The 14,580-nt window shown below is 48.4% G+C and overlaps 1 protein-coding gene and 1 non-coding gene across 3 annotated transcripts in view; both read left to right on the forward strand.

Moving 5' to 3' along the window:
• The window catches only part of SMOC2 (SPARC related modular calcium binding 2), a 221,816-nt gene that overhangs the window by 128,614 nt on the left and 78,622 nt on the right, over window positions 1-14,580 (forward strand). The gene's annotated exons all lie outside the window — the stretch shown is intronic.
• On the forward strand, window positions 13,791-13,981 carry LOC134739801 (U2 spliceosomal RNA). Its single transcript, XR_010126846.1, has one exon. It is a non-coding gene; the product is annotated as a U2 spliceosomal RNA (small nuclear RNA).

A 14,580-nucleotide genomic window follows, 5' to 3' on the forward strand; every position in this document is an offset into this window, starting at 1 on the left:
GGATCCTGAACGTGTCTCAGCAATCCCGGTGATTCTTCGGCATGGTCGTGTTTGTGAGGCCCTTTTCCACAGCATGGTGTGTATGGTTCTGTTTAGACGATTGCATGATGGAACATAGTTGACCGAACCGAGTTCTGAGGAATGGATTCGTATACTGTGTTTAGTATTTTGGTATGGACACTTCCATGAGGAATACTTCTCTATGGATACGATTTTCTGTGCTTCTGTGATTGTGTCCAGGGTGGATTTCCTGGGGACTAATGGAGGTGCCCTGCCGAGGGAGACTGATGTTTCCGACGTTGAGTCCTTGTTTGTTTGTTCACTGAACGCAATGTTCATTTCCTCCCCACATCCCCGGGTGCTGGGACCAGGGCTGTGTGCTCCTTGAACGCGATGTTCATTTCCTCCCCACATCCCCGGGTGCTGGGACCAGGGCTGAGTGCTCCCTGAACGCGAAGTTCATTTCCTCCCCGCATCCCCGGGTGCTGGGACCAGGGCTGTGTGCTCCCTGAACGCGATGTTCATTTCCTCCCCGCATCCCCGGGTGCTGGGACCAGGGCTGAGTGCTCCCTGAACGCGAAGTTCATTTCCTCCCCGCATCCCCGGGTGCTGGGACCAGGGCTGTGTGCTCCCTGAACGCGATGTTCATTTCCTCCCCGCATCCCCGGGTGCTGGGACCAGGGCTGCGTGCTCCCTGGGGACTTAGCTGAAAGGCAGCTCTGCTCGGGCTCCCAGGCGAGGCTGCTCCTGGTGTTGCTGGTCCCGCTGTGTCTGTGTGTCCAGCCTGGGAGGAGGCGCAGGGGCTGGAGTAGCCTCTGCCCACACACATGTGCAGGCAGCGAGTGCCTGTGACAGGGCAGAGAGCAGCATGCATGGGGCAGGCAATCTTCCTGGGAACTCCGTGGCCCCTGTGTGCCCTAGTGTCAGCTCCACACCACAGCCTCAGGACCCTGTCTGTCTCCTCACCCTGCAGACTCATCTCACCAGCGTCCTTCTCAGGCAGGTGCCCCCGACGTGGGGGCCCACAGGTTTTGTTGTCCATCCCACTAACGATCCAGTGGAGGTTTTTTGTTTTTGTTTTTAAATAAAAGTCCCAGATCTTATTTCCAGTGATTGTCTTAGGTCACACATCCACCCCTGAACCAATCGCTGTGGCCAGTGGGGTAGGATATGCTCTCTGGCCATGCGGGGCACGTGCCCTTCTCTGGAGGGGGAGGGATGAGAGGACCCGGGCCTTGCGCCCACCGCAGGGGCTGACTGTGGGGAGGAATGTCTTCCCCACCCTAGAAGACGAGGAAAGGAGGCTGGAAACGAGCGCACTCAATATTTCCTGCAGCTGTCTTTTCCCTGCACGTGTGATCTCTGTGGCCAGAGACCCTCCTTTGGGGACTGAGCGGTGCACGGGCACCTGTCGTCCAGCACCGGGAAGACGGGAGTGGTGTGGCAGCACTGGGAGGGGGACCAGGCCCCGAGCATGCTCATGGGCAGGGCAGGTAGGCTGAAGGCTGCTCCAGGGCCCTGCAGGCCTGGCTTCCGCGGGGCAGGTCAGCAGCCATTCTGGAACAGGGCTAAGGCAGCAGGCCGGGAGGAAGCCCCCGTCCTTAGGAATGAGCTTGGAGAATGCTGCGAGGATCCTGTGGGCATCACAGGGGAGAGGTCGCCTGAAGCCCTGGCAATCCCTGGGAGAGTGAACCTTCCCACCAGGCCTTGGGGAGTTGGAGAATATTCTGATACAAGTCACATCACAGAGGTAAAGGGTGCAAGAGCAGCTCTGGAGAAAGATGAGGAGGGAGGTTTGCCTGGAACGTCTGCAGATGTATTTAGAGCTCGGATTTCTCCTGAAGGGCCTGAGCAATTCTGCCTGAGTCAGGAGGGAATCCTGTGCTGTGTGTGTAGGGGGTCCGGTGGGTGACAGCACAGGATGAGGTGCAGACCCATCCCGAACTGCTGGACTCGGCGCCCTGTCTTTCCCGACCTCCCTGAAGACCGGCATATTCCATACTGGTCTCGCTTCAGACAGCCAGGAGGGCCCTCCTTTCTCCAAGTCAAAACAAAAGCACCACGTAGGCACAGAGGGTGACATGGGGGCCGGCCACCGCCCTTTGCATGAACCAGAACAAAATGTTGCCTTATTAGGTGACTTCGTGCCGGGGTGCGGGGGCTGCTTCCTGTGGTGCTGCTGATCTGCAAAAGCTAAACATTTAGACTCTGCTCCACTCGAACACTCCTGCCAAGAAGTCTCGTTAGGTATTCTCTCTTTGTCAGGAAGGGCTTCCAGCTTAGCAGCACCCTCAGTCTGAGAGGCAGGAGGAAGTGTGTCTGTGGGGAAAGGTTTGTGCGAAGCGCTGGGCGGGCGTGGACTGGGTCTGCCTTTAGGAGCTCCACCCCTCCCAGTGTTAATTTTCACAGGGAAGAGCTCTGCACTGAGTGGCTCACTTTTGTTGCTGAACATTTAAGGCTGTTATTCTGTGGCTTAAAATGACAGTAGGTTATAAAGTGAGCACTAAACATGCATTTCTGATGTTTCCTTCAGATATTTTTTCCCTCCTTAGATTCCCCCCCCTTCTTTATAAGCCCTATAAGGATCAATCTCTTACTCTCCTAGCATATCTAGTAAAATATTGTTGGGAAGATAAATGCATGGACAGCCCTTTACTGTAGTGGGTGGGGAGCCCCTGTGAGCAGGGTGTGGGGACCCTGCAAACAGCCAGAATGAGGAGCCTGGACACAGCAGAACCTCCCTTCAGTTCCCTGATGGAGAAGACAGGGAGCTCTTCGCAGGGCGGTGGGTATTTCTGTGAAGTTTGAGGGCGGAGCCATGCGAAGGGTCTGTCTTTACTGTGGGATGCAGAACACAGGCAGAGCCATTTGAACCAGCCAAAAACATCCGAAAAATAAACCATGCTAAACAGCACCCACACTGCTGCAGCTGAGGGACTCGCCCCAGGCTCCCAGCCCCAGCTGTCCCCCTGGCTCTGTCTTATTCAGGTACATGACAGGACACTAGCCAATTCCAGTGGCTGCTCCAGACTCTCTTGGCTCTGCGGTGAAGATGACTGACTTCCTTGATCATCACTCAGTTCTTCTCTCAGGATCATCCTCCGTCATTGTGACTTTACTGACTTGGGTGCCCTCCCAAGCATCCAGCTGAAGGCCAGTGCACCCCTGCCTGTCGGCCACATGCTGGCAGGAGGCAGTCCGCCATGAGACACAGAGGCAGGGTGGCTGGGGTTAGAGGCAGGACCCTGGAGCCTGGTGGCCTGGGTCTGAAACCTGGATGTCCCCTCCCTGCCCTAGCCTTGGTCAGGTTGTGGTTGCTCAGATTTAGTTGTGCCAAGTGGTGAAGACTGGGTGAGGCCATGCTGGGCAGGTGCTCCAGTCAGCCCTGTGTAGGTTTCCTCAACTCTGCTCATTCAAACAGATAAATACATAACACACAACCCTTATTCTCAAATAGCTCAAGTTTATGGCCTAATTCAGCAGCTCCCACACTTTTTTGATATAAAAATTCTTTTGTGCTGTTACAATTTGTCGAGGACCCCAAAAAGCTCTTCTAATCTTGGGCTATAGCTACTGACATCAGTGAACATGTTTGCACTAAGCACGTTGTGATCTGAGACACGTCCAGTCGGGCAGCAGATGGTTGACATCGCAGATCACCTAGGCTCACACGCTTCCAGAGTGCAAGGCCAGAGAACACCTTAGCAGTTTATAAAAGTGGTTCTGACCCCACGGATCTCCTGTGAGGACCTTAGGGAGCCCTGGGGGTCCCTTTAGACCTCGCTCTGAGAATGGCTGGTCTAACAGCAGGGACACCAAATGGACGCATCACAGGCAAACTGGCGGGCCTCGCTCCATGGAGCCCCCAACCATAAGGAGCTCTAAGTGCAGTGGGATTCTCACGCGATCCAAATCCTTGGGGTGGAAGGAATGAGGGAAAGTTTCCCCGAGGAAGCAAGGCAGAAGCAAAGTAGAAGAAAGGTTTTCTGGCAATGTCATGATCGTGTTCAGGGATCACCTGCCAGAGACTCATCCTTGATGTCAACACACATCCCTAAATCTAGTTTACATGCTTAAATTGAGCACTTTGCTCCTCAGTTGCAAACATCTACACACAGGCATTTAGATTTTTCCCTGCAAGCACGCATGAGATTTCCTTTATACCTGGAGAAAGAAGGGCCCATCCTGGAGATTTTCCCAGAAGGAATCCCTAGAAGGTGAAGTCCAGCCACCAAGTCTTGGGTGACACTTGCTGTTTTGAAATGGCCCCTTGCCTGTTGAAAACTATGCACGTTTCAAAAACATCTTAAAACCAAAGTTCCACCAGGATGACTTATTCCATCTAAACACGCTCTCTCTTCTCATCTCTGTAAGACTCTGCTGGACCAGGATGCCTTATTCCATCTAAACACGCTCTCTCTTCTCATCTCTGTAAGACTTTGCTGGACCAGGATGCCTTATTCCATCTAAACATGCTCTCTCTTCTCATCTCTGTAAGACTCTGCTGGACCAGGATGCCTTATTCCATCTAAACACGCGCTCTCTTCTCATCCCTGCAAGACTCTGCTGGACCAGGATGCCATCTAAATATGCTTTCTTCTCATCTCTGTAAGACTCTGCTGGACCAGTATGCCTTATTTCATCTAAACACACACTCTCGTCTCATCTCTGTAAGACTTTGCTGGACCAGGATGCCTGTTCCATCTAAACACGCTCTCTCTTATCTCATCTCTGTAAGACTCTGCTGGCACCTAAACTCTGAGATGTTTGGTTCTTTTTCCTTGACTCAGTTGCAGATGAGGGTTCTGGTTTCCATTATGATGGTCATGTTGCATCCAGTGATCAGGCTGAAGGTACCTGGAAAATAGCAGAATCTCTCCATGTGGCCGGTCTGCATGGGAAATGTTTTATACACATGTCCCAACCTTGCTAAGATCACCAGTGGCTGCTTCTGGGTGACACGCACCCTCATCCTGGACTGGCTGTATCTGGTCCTGCAGCCTCTCCCAGCAGCGATTCATTCACTCCTGTTTCATCTGCATGAGAGTCACGCACTTTCGAATCTGGTTTAGGGACAGGACCCTGCAGTGCTGAGGGCAACACATCGACAGAGCCCTGTTGAGACCTTGGAGGTGATGAGACAGCAACGCATGGGGCCTAGAGGTGGCCACTTGGATGTTCCCTGAGCTGAGTCCAGAACTGAGAGTTTGGCTTTGGAAGAGACCTGCCTTGATCACAACTGATCCCACTGAATCCATCTTTTTCTAAGTTTTGGGCTTCTGAAGAAAATGGAAGTAGCTGCGTTTGACTCTGGAGTTTGAACCCTTGGATTGCATTCTGCTTCTACCATAACTTGTTGCAAAACCTTGGGGAAGTCACCTCACTCTCCTACATCTGTGTCCACAGGGTTAAAACCCAGGTACAATGACACCAGCTTCACAGGGTCCTGGGATTCTGTGAGAACAATCACCATGCATTTGCACGTAGCTGCCCGGCTGCTGTGTGTAGCAGCTCCAGGCAGCAGGAAGCTTGGCCGCGCCCTGCAATCTTCTGTCCTTTCTCCCCTCGTCTGTGAAGTGGGGGTGATGGGAGTCCTTTGCGAGCTGAAAGTCTAAGTAGGTAGCTCATGGAAAGTGACTGGCATTGTGGCTGGCACATCCTAAGCCTCAGGAAGTATTAGCAATTATACTTGAATGAGGTCATGAATGGGAAGTGTTTGGAGCTGGAAAGTGCTGTCAAAATGTTATTGTTTCCTTTAAATTACATTGAAGTAGGAGACGGGGGCAGACAGTCTCTGTCCTTTCTGCTGTCATTGAATTTGAGTTTGTTCATCTCTGAATAATTTCCTTACAAATCTAGCACATGCCTGACCTTCCTTACCCTTGGTGCAAAGGGGATCAGCACTTGTTCAGGGCTGAAGGTCCCCAGGGCTTCACGTAGAGCAACATTTTCTCCTAAGAACAAGCATGGCTTCGTTCTGGGGTTTTCTGAGAAGAGAGAAGAATTCTACCCATGGGCTGAGTTATCTCTTGGGATTATCTAAAATACCAAATGGCAAAGACCTAACGTAGCTGCTTTCTAACCTCATGTCATGAATTTGCTGAGTTCTGGCTCAGCAAAAGTGCCTGTTATGAAGAACTGGACGTGGGTGGTGGAGTTTGGGGCATGACAGTCCAGGGCTTGTGGTATCTTTTCTTCCTTGTGTTGAAGGTTAAGGATTTTCAAGTAGGGATCGCTGCATGGTAAAATGAAATGCAACACTCCTGCCTCTGATGCACGCATCTCTCCTGACCGGCGTTCTGGGCCCTCAAGTCATTTATCTGCACCCTGAAGAAGGGGGCTAACGGCCCTGAGTGCCCACCACGGACAGGTTTCAATTCTCACAGTAATGCAGCACATAGAAGCTGTTATTCTCATCCTACAGATGGGGAAACAGGCTTTAAAAGGTCAACCCGAGAACACACGGCTAGTGAGAATTCAAACCGGGTGACCCTTATCCCCAAGTCACGCCGTGTCCCGCTCCCCTCGGGGTGGACAGTGGCACTGGGTTCCCAAGCATCTGCTGTTTTTATCAAAATGCTATTTTGATGTTTCCTTTTTCTCATCTTAATTTTTTTAAAGCCACTATTTTCTTTTATACACATGAAAAGTGCAGTGTTAAAAAGTGGCCCCCTCTGGCTATTGGCTTATGCCGCCTATCACAGCCTATTTTAAAGTGGGATTGTCAGCGTCGGTTTTATTTGTAATCAGCTGTATTAGATGAAACCACTGGCCCTAAGACAGCACTTTTGGAAAATGGAAAGTATTCTGATTGTTTTTGTAAGGCTTCCAAATATAACATCAGGTGACTTTTATTAACTTCCTTTAAATAGATTCAGTGTCCGAATTCTACAGAATCTTACAGGGAATAAAGTCACATTTCTGTAGCACTTTTCTGGCATAGCTGTGTTTGCACCTGTCCCGAGGGGAGCTGGTGAGGGTGTTATCATTACTGATAACAAAGCATCAAGAAACTTCATGAGTAGCAACCAAGTTCCAGTCCTTGGGGGCATCACGCAGGGAGACTCGCCGTGGCCTTGACTGTGGTGGGTGGAGGCGGCCTTTGCAGCCCTGGGGGTCAGGGCTGGGGACCCGGGGATGGGGGGGAGGGAATTGAGGAAATACCATAGAAACTTAGACTAAACAAGTCCAAGGAGAGAATGGAATCAGGGCTAACACTTGGACTCCGGTTTTCAAAGCTTATGTTGGTGTGATTGTCACTGGTAGAAAAATGTGGAAAGTTGGCCTTTCAACACAGGTAATTCCCCTGCAAATACTGAGGACACCGGGGAGGATACAGAGAGAGGTAGGAGGTTAGTGTGGGAGGCAAATGGGACTTGGGAGGCATTCCCATCAGGGGCCCTGAGATGCGTTCCGAGATGGTCTGTCTTTGTCATGGCTTAAGATGCAGTTTTCCCTCCTCCGCCAGGGCCTAGGTCTCATGTTTCAGAATGGAAATTAACTTACAGGTCTGTGGTTACTTTATGTCTGAGTTTGTTGCTATGGGAAATACATGTGAAAAGAAATAAATCAGAACAGATACCTGTGGTCGTTACTTTCTCTCCAAAGAAACTGGATCCACCCATTTTATCCAAACCCTGTTTTTTAGAACATACATTTGAGTATGAACTTCCTATAGTATCTAATTTTCCTTTTCACGGGTGTTCCTGGAGAGGGCCTGGTCCTCAGACGCCGAGGCTGGGAGAGGCAGGGGTGCCGTTTTTGGGACGGAGGCACCTGTCACTGGTGTGAATTGAATTCCCATGCGGCCTTTCCTGGCTCTGTGATCTTGAGGAAGATAGCAGCTTTTTCTGAGCCTCAGCTTTCTCACTGACAAAACACAGGTTTTGGTTTGTTTCTTTGTTTTCTTTTGAGACAGGGTCTCACTCTGTCACCCAGGCTGGAGGGCAGTGGTACAATCATGACCTCCACCTCCCAGGCTCAAGTGATCCTCCCACGTCAGCCTCCCGAGTAGCTGGGACCGCAGGCACCGATCACCACATCTGGCTGATTTTTTTGTTTTTCATAGTGATGAGGTCTTAGTATGTTGCCCAGGCTGGTCTCAAATTCCTGGGCTTAAGTGATCCTCCTACCTCAGCCTCTCAAAATGTGGGCAAGCCACCATGCCTGGCTTAAAACACCATTTTAATGCATAATTTTAAAACACAATTTTAATGCTCTGTTGTTATGAGGATGAAAGGAGAGCACGCAGAGCACCTACAGTGCATGTAAATGTGATGGCAAGCATCTTGTATTTAATAATTGAAGGTGAGTTTGCAAGTATTCCTTGGGAATTAAAGTATGCAGCCAGTCATAAATGAATGCCTGTCATAAGCACAGCCTTAGCATCTGAATCCCCCCTGGTTTTTATACCAAAAGTAAACATATGAAGAATTTTATTCCAACAGAAGTATAAGTTTCAAGGTCTCCTCCCCCCGCCCCCACACCTGGTCTGCCCTGTCTAGCAAATCACATACTAAAGGGGCACTTTTTAAATTTTATATTTTATTTTATTTGATCATCTTATTTAAATGTTGTATAATTAAAAAGAGAACCACAAAATTTCCATGACTGATGAAGACAACATGCGTAAAAATTAAGTAAAATCAATTCTAAAAAAAAAAATGAAAACCCCCACGGGGACATCTGTGACAGGTGAAAATGTGTGCCTGGAATGGGCATTATCTGGAAACTTGTTAGACAAGAGGATGAAGGAGCTTCGCCCAGACCCGCTGGCCAGGGACCTGCAGCCAAGCTTCTGCCACCTGCAGCTTCAGAAGCCCTGGACGGGTCTGACACTGACGTTTGAGAATCGCTGCCCTAGCCACATTCTTGCTGGGCGCATTTCTTGCCATCACTGAGTTTTGGGCAATGCAATCATTGCACAGCTATTAACAGATGATTATCAATCATTACCTATTAAGAGTTACCAGGAGTGTGAAATTCACTTTTGATGAGAAAGGGAGAACAATTATTAATGTCGGATGTACCTGTGGACACACAAGCTCAAGCCGATGTTTAGGTGGGATGGGTGATGCGAATGATTCCACTGAAAAGCCGCAGACCTGCCTGGGACCCTGCTGCCTCCTGGCAGCCCCCCTCCCCTCCCTTCCTCATTGACCGGGGCTGTGTGCAGGTGTCTTTCCCACACACAGGGCCTGCACTCAGCCGCCTGAACGCTGGCTTCAGCGTCTCCTTCAGCCTCAGCTCTGAAGTCTCCTCCATGCAGAGGCCTTCTCTGACCCCCCTTTCCGAGGTGCTCTGCCCTACCGTCCCCCAAACAATCAGCATTAGCTTGCCTGCTTGCTTCATGGAGTTCTTCTGAGATTATCTGGGTCGTTTGCCCGTTTCCTGGTTTCTTCATTACATCTCAAGCTCCAGTTTGGAGACTTTCTCTGTCAACACAGGACCAGGTTCCAGGCACAGAGCGGGAGCTAAACGCATGGTTATTTTGTTGTAGGGATCCCATGGATGGGTTTTGGAGATGACTTCTTTATGTCACAGCTCTGCAGTCTCAGGCTGAATCCATGGTTATTGTTGAAGGGATCTCATGGATTGGTTTTGGGGTGACTTCTTTGTGTTACAGCTCTGGAGTCTCAGGCGATCCTGCTAACAGCAATCATAGCTGGAGATGTGTGAGACCGTTACTAGCTCTCCCCACTTTGTTGTGAATGGGTGAGTGTGAGTGCGTGTGTGAGCACTGAGCCCTCCTCAGTCCAGAGGGTCCCAGGACAGCAACTGAGGGCTGACGGGTTCTTGGGGTCACTGCTGGGCAGGAGAGGATTAAAGGTAGCAAAGGAGGCGGAGGGAGTGGCAGTGCCCGAAATGCAGGCTGGGGTGGGGCAGAGCCAGAGAGAGTAAGCAGGAAACCAGACAGCTGGAGGCCAGTTGTTGACGATTTTGAATGTGGCCTGGACCAGCTCAGCTGTTGTAGGCACCGGAAGCTTTCTTCAGAGGGTCCACCTGGAGGGACATGTGACTGGAACACCACCGTCGAGAGACGCAGGCTCCCGCCACCTGGGAGGAGTGCGTCACGCGGTGTTTCCACCTGTTTGGAGCATGTCTGACCTGCTGGGAACTCAGAGCTTAGTAACATTCAGAAGACTCAGCTCAAACGAACCGACACGCACAGGGAAGACCCGGGGGCTGAGGGTCTTTCCTGACAGTGGCCTCGCCCCTCCCGGTTTTTATCTTTCTTGAACCCACTCTTTCCACATGGACACTGTGGCGCCCTCTCACCCCCGCCTCCCTCAATCTCCCCCTCCTTCAGGACTCACACCAGACTCATCCAGGATCCGGCCTCCGTCACCTTCGCAGAGGCTGCCCAGTCACAGCTGAAGTCAGTGATTCTGAACTGTTTTGAGCAGGAGGAGCCATGTTACTTACTTAAGAAAAGTTACCATTGCTTGCTTTTTCTCAGTTCAAAAGTAATTGATGCTAGCCATAGAAAATTCAAAAAATACAGGTGGAAGGAAGAAAACTAAATAACCTGCATCCAGGCAGAGCAGCTGAGGTGGAGTCGCTGCCAGTGTGGACTGAGGAGCCCATGCCTGGCTCAGCCCTGCCCTGCCTCACCCCTTCCCAGCTCCACTGGGCTCAGCCGTGCCCTGCCTCACCCCTCCCGGTCTGAAGCTTAGGACAGAATGGCTGTTGTATCGGAAACTATTCCTTCACAGCAGATAAACGCACAATGTTTGTGTATTGGGTGTTTGCTTCTCAGGCATCTGCTGGCCTATAGGCTCTGCTGGGGGCTCCAGACTGCAGGAGTGTGGGTCTGACCCCCTGTCTCTCATCTTCCTTGCACTAATCAGCAAACTGGGGATGTTCTTCTCATAGCAGCAGCAGAGGCACACAAAAGCTGGGGCTCACACACAAGCAAATTTGGAGCCTCCCCCGCCTCTTGCTCCCCAACCTCCTGCTGGCCATGCTAAGTTCACAGGCTTGGGCCCAAAGTCCCAGGTAGGGAAGAGCACTCAGCCTCTATGGGAGCACTGCAGAGACCCTGGCGATACGGAGAGAGTGGCCCCTACTGCAGTCTGTTCTTCCTGGAATAAGGGTGTCATTGTCCTGAGTGAGACAAACTGAAGAAGGGAGGAGGGCAGAGGAGGGTGGAGGAGGGCAGAGGAGGCTGGAGGAGGGCGGGGGCCCTGCAGCCACTCCGTCAGGGTTGAGGCTGTGCACAGGCGAGGAAACCAAGCATTTCCAAAACTTCCAGGCTGTGGTTGCAACAGTAATTGGGACTTGGCAGAGGCCATCAGAGGTAAACAAACTCTAGTCCCTACACGTCAGAGCAGCACAGCAGCAGGCCAGCAAAAAGTGGGGAGCCAGGCCGGCCAATAGTAGCAAGAATTAGGGTGGGCAAAGGAAATGGAGGCAGGTGATTAAGAAGTTCACCCAGGAAGCTGAGATGAGAGAGAGAACCACAGATGGCCATGCAGGGTTGCAGGTATTACAGTAGGCTGGACGTGAAGACCACTTGTGAGATAGCTCCTCCTGCGGACTAGACTCACACCAGTGGGAATCTGAGTTCTTCCGACGTGGGACCTAAACTGAATTGAGACATTCTGGTGGGTTTATTCACACTTTCTAATGAAAACCTCCCCTTGCCAATAAAGTCAGCACTTCAAGGCCCACAAGTGTTCTTATAAACAAAACAAAACTTGCATAGATAAAGCCAAACTTGGCAAGAGTTGGGAATGCTCAACTCCTGTGGTTTAAATCACATTAGTGGTAAGAGGTCTCTGTTTAATCGAGTGTACACTAATGGAACACCAGGTCTTCTTAAAAAAAAAAAAAAGCATTCATTAAATGCAATTTTCTGGGAAGTGGGCTATGTACTTTTGCCTATCATTGAGTCTGATATACTATTCATTTTTAAGACATACCAAACAGGCAAAAAATATGTTGCCAATTACAATGCGAACAATATTTTCTCATCTCTTAGAATTCCTATTTTATGCTTACTAGGAGCACTTTTTAAGGCTTATTTAGGCATAGATGTTGTTTATGGAGAGCATCGATGTAGAGTGAGATGCACAGATGGCCGTGCACAGTGGGAGGAGCTTTGCCCAGTGCTGGTGCTCAGGAAACCCAAGCACCTGTGGAAGTCGACAGCACATCCATCGCGGGACAGCCCCCCAGAGCCATCTCCCAGTTGATGCCCCCTCACTCTTGGAAGCAACTGCTCTTTTGATTCCAATCACCACACATTACATTTTTTTTAAAACAAGGCATCCCTCTGTTGCCCAGGCTGGAGTGCAGTGGTGTGATCACAGCTCACTGCAGCCTTGGTTACCCAGGCTCAAGCGATCTTCCCATCTCAGCTTCCAGAGTAGCTGGAACTACAGGAGGGCGCCACCACACACAGTGAATTTTTGTGTTTTTTTGTAGTCACGGGGTTTTGCTGTGTTGCCCAGGCTGACATCAAACCCCTGGGCTTACACGATCCTCCTGCCTTGACCTCCCAAAGGGCTGGGATTACAGGTGTGAGCTGCTGTGCCCAGCCTACATTACTTTGGTCTGTTCTAGAGTTTCATGTAAATGGAATCAAGCATAAGTACCCCTTTGTTCCTGTCTTTTTTTTGATCCAGTAATGGTTTTGAGCTTCATCCTCTCCATGTGCATTACCCATTCATTCTCTGCAATTTACATGAATGATTGTAGACTGTATGCAGATACCACAGCTTATTTCTGCATTTTCGAATTAATGGATATTTTGTTTTTCTCTTTAGGTTGGGGCTACTACAAATAAAGATACCAGGTACTAGTCATTGTACTAGTCATTCGTGAGTGCATGTTTTCATGATGCTGAGGGTAAATACCTGAGAGTAGGTTTCCAGAGTAGCCCCAGCATTTCACACTCATGGGAGGAATGTCTGAGGCCTCCCACTGCTCCTCAGCTCAGCTGACCTGTGGGGTGGGGTTTCTGGTTTGGGTTGTTCTAGCAGGCATGTGGTGCTGCCTCATGGTGATGTTTTACCTGCATTGTCATGATGACGGATGATGTTGGACAGTTTATTTCAAATACTTATTTTTCAATCACACATCTTTCATTTTGTCATGTCTGTTTTCACCTTTGTAAAATTTGGATAAGGCTGTTCACCTTTGGTATTGATTTGCAGACGTTGTTTATAGCACCTGGAGTCTTTGTCAGTTGTGTATATTAGGGATCTCTTTTCCCAGTCTGTGGCTTGCCTTTTCGTTTTCTTAATGGTCTCTTTTGGTGAGGTCAGTTCTCAATTTTAATGAAGTCCACTTTTTTTTGTCTTTTGTGCTTAGTGCTTTCTGCATCTGCCCTAGAGATCTTTGTCTAACCCAATATCTCAATAATAGTCTCCATATTTTCTTTTAGAGTCTTTGTATTTTTAGCTTTTATGTTTAGATCTCTAATTTATGTCAAATAAATTTGTGTGTGTGGTGAGTTAGGCTTTTCCATCTTTAATTGTCATGTAGATATCTCATTGTTGTAGAATTATTTGTTGAGAAGTCTTCCCTTATTGAATTGTTTTGGTGCCCCATCAAATATCAATTGAACATATACATATATTTTTTAATTTACTTATAAACTTTTTATTCTTTTCCAGTCATCTACTTAGCTGTCCTTTTTCCACTAACATCTGGTCTAGATTACTGGCTTTATAATGATTTTTCAAGTAAGGTAATATTAGTCCCCCAACGTTGTTCTTTCGGAAGAAAGCTCTGAATATGTTAGGTCCTTCACATTTTCCTATTTGTTTTAGAACCATAATGTCATCGCTTCTCGGCCTTTTGGCTAAGATCAAGTGTAGTATCTGTTTTTATCAGTTTAATATTTGATACGTCCTCTATCCAAGGACAATATATTAAATGGATTTTTGGAGCAGGGAGATGGAATAGGAGCTTGCTCCGTCCACTCCACGCATCGACCTGGTATTGCAGAACCATAATGTCAGTTTCTACTATAGAGCTTCCTAGGATTTTGATAGGAATTATATGGGATCCACCAATCAAACTGGGGGGAGTTAAAGCATTTCTGAGTCTGCTTATCCATTAACATGGTACATCTCTTTATTTAGGTGTTCTAATTTTTTCAGCAATGCTTTTAGTTTTCAATGTATTGTACATCTTTGATAAAATTCTTTCTAAGCACTTTTATATTTTTGATATTATAGCAAATGACATTTAATTTTTTTAATATTCCAATTGTTCATTAGCAGTATATAAAAATAGAAGTAGTTTTTGTAGATTGAGCTTGTATCTTGGGACTTTGTCATTTTCACTTATTAATTTTAGCAGCTTTTTCTTTGTAAATATGAAAGAGTAGTGAGATTATTACTAATCTAAAAGTGAAAGTGTTCAGTCTTTTGTCATTAAATGTGATGTTAGCTATAGACTTTTTAAAATATGATCTTTATCAGACAGAGAAAGCTTTTCTCTACACCTAGTCTACCAAGAGTTTTGCTATTTAATTATTGAAGTACTTAATCTTAATAAAAATGAGCAACTAAATTTACTTGTCTAAAGACTGATAGTTTTGCTATAGCTGAAAATGTTTGCATTTAG

This window comes from Pongo pygmaeus, chromosome 5 (genome assembly GCF_028885625.2).
Source record: "Pongo pygmaeus isolate AG05252 chromosome 5, NHGRI_mPonPyg2-v2.0_pri, whole genome shotgun sequence".
NCBI classification, from domain to species: domain Eukaryota; kingdom Metazoa; phylum Chordata; class Mammalia; order Primates; family Hominidae; genus Pongo; species Pongo pygmaeus.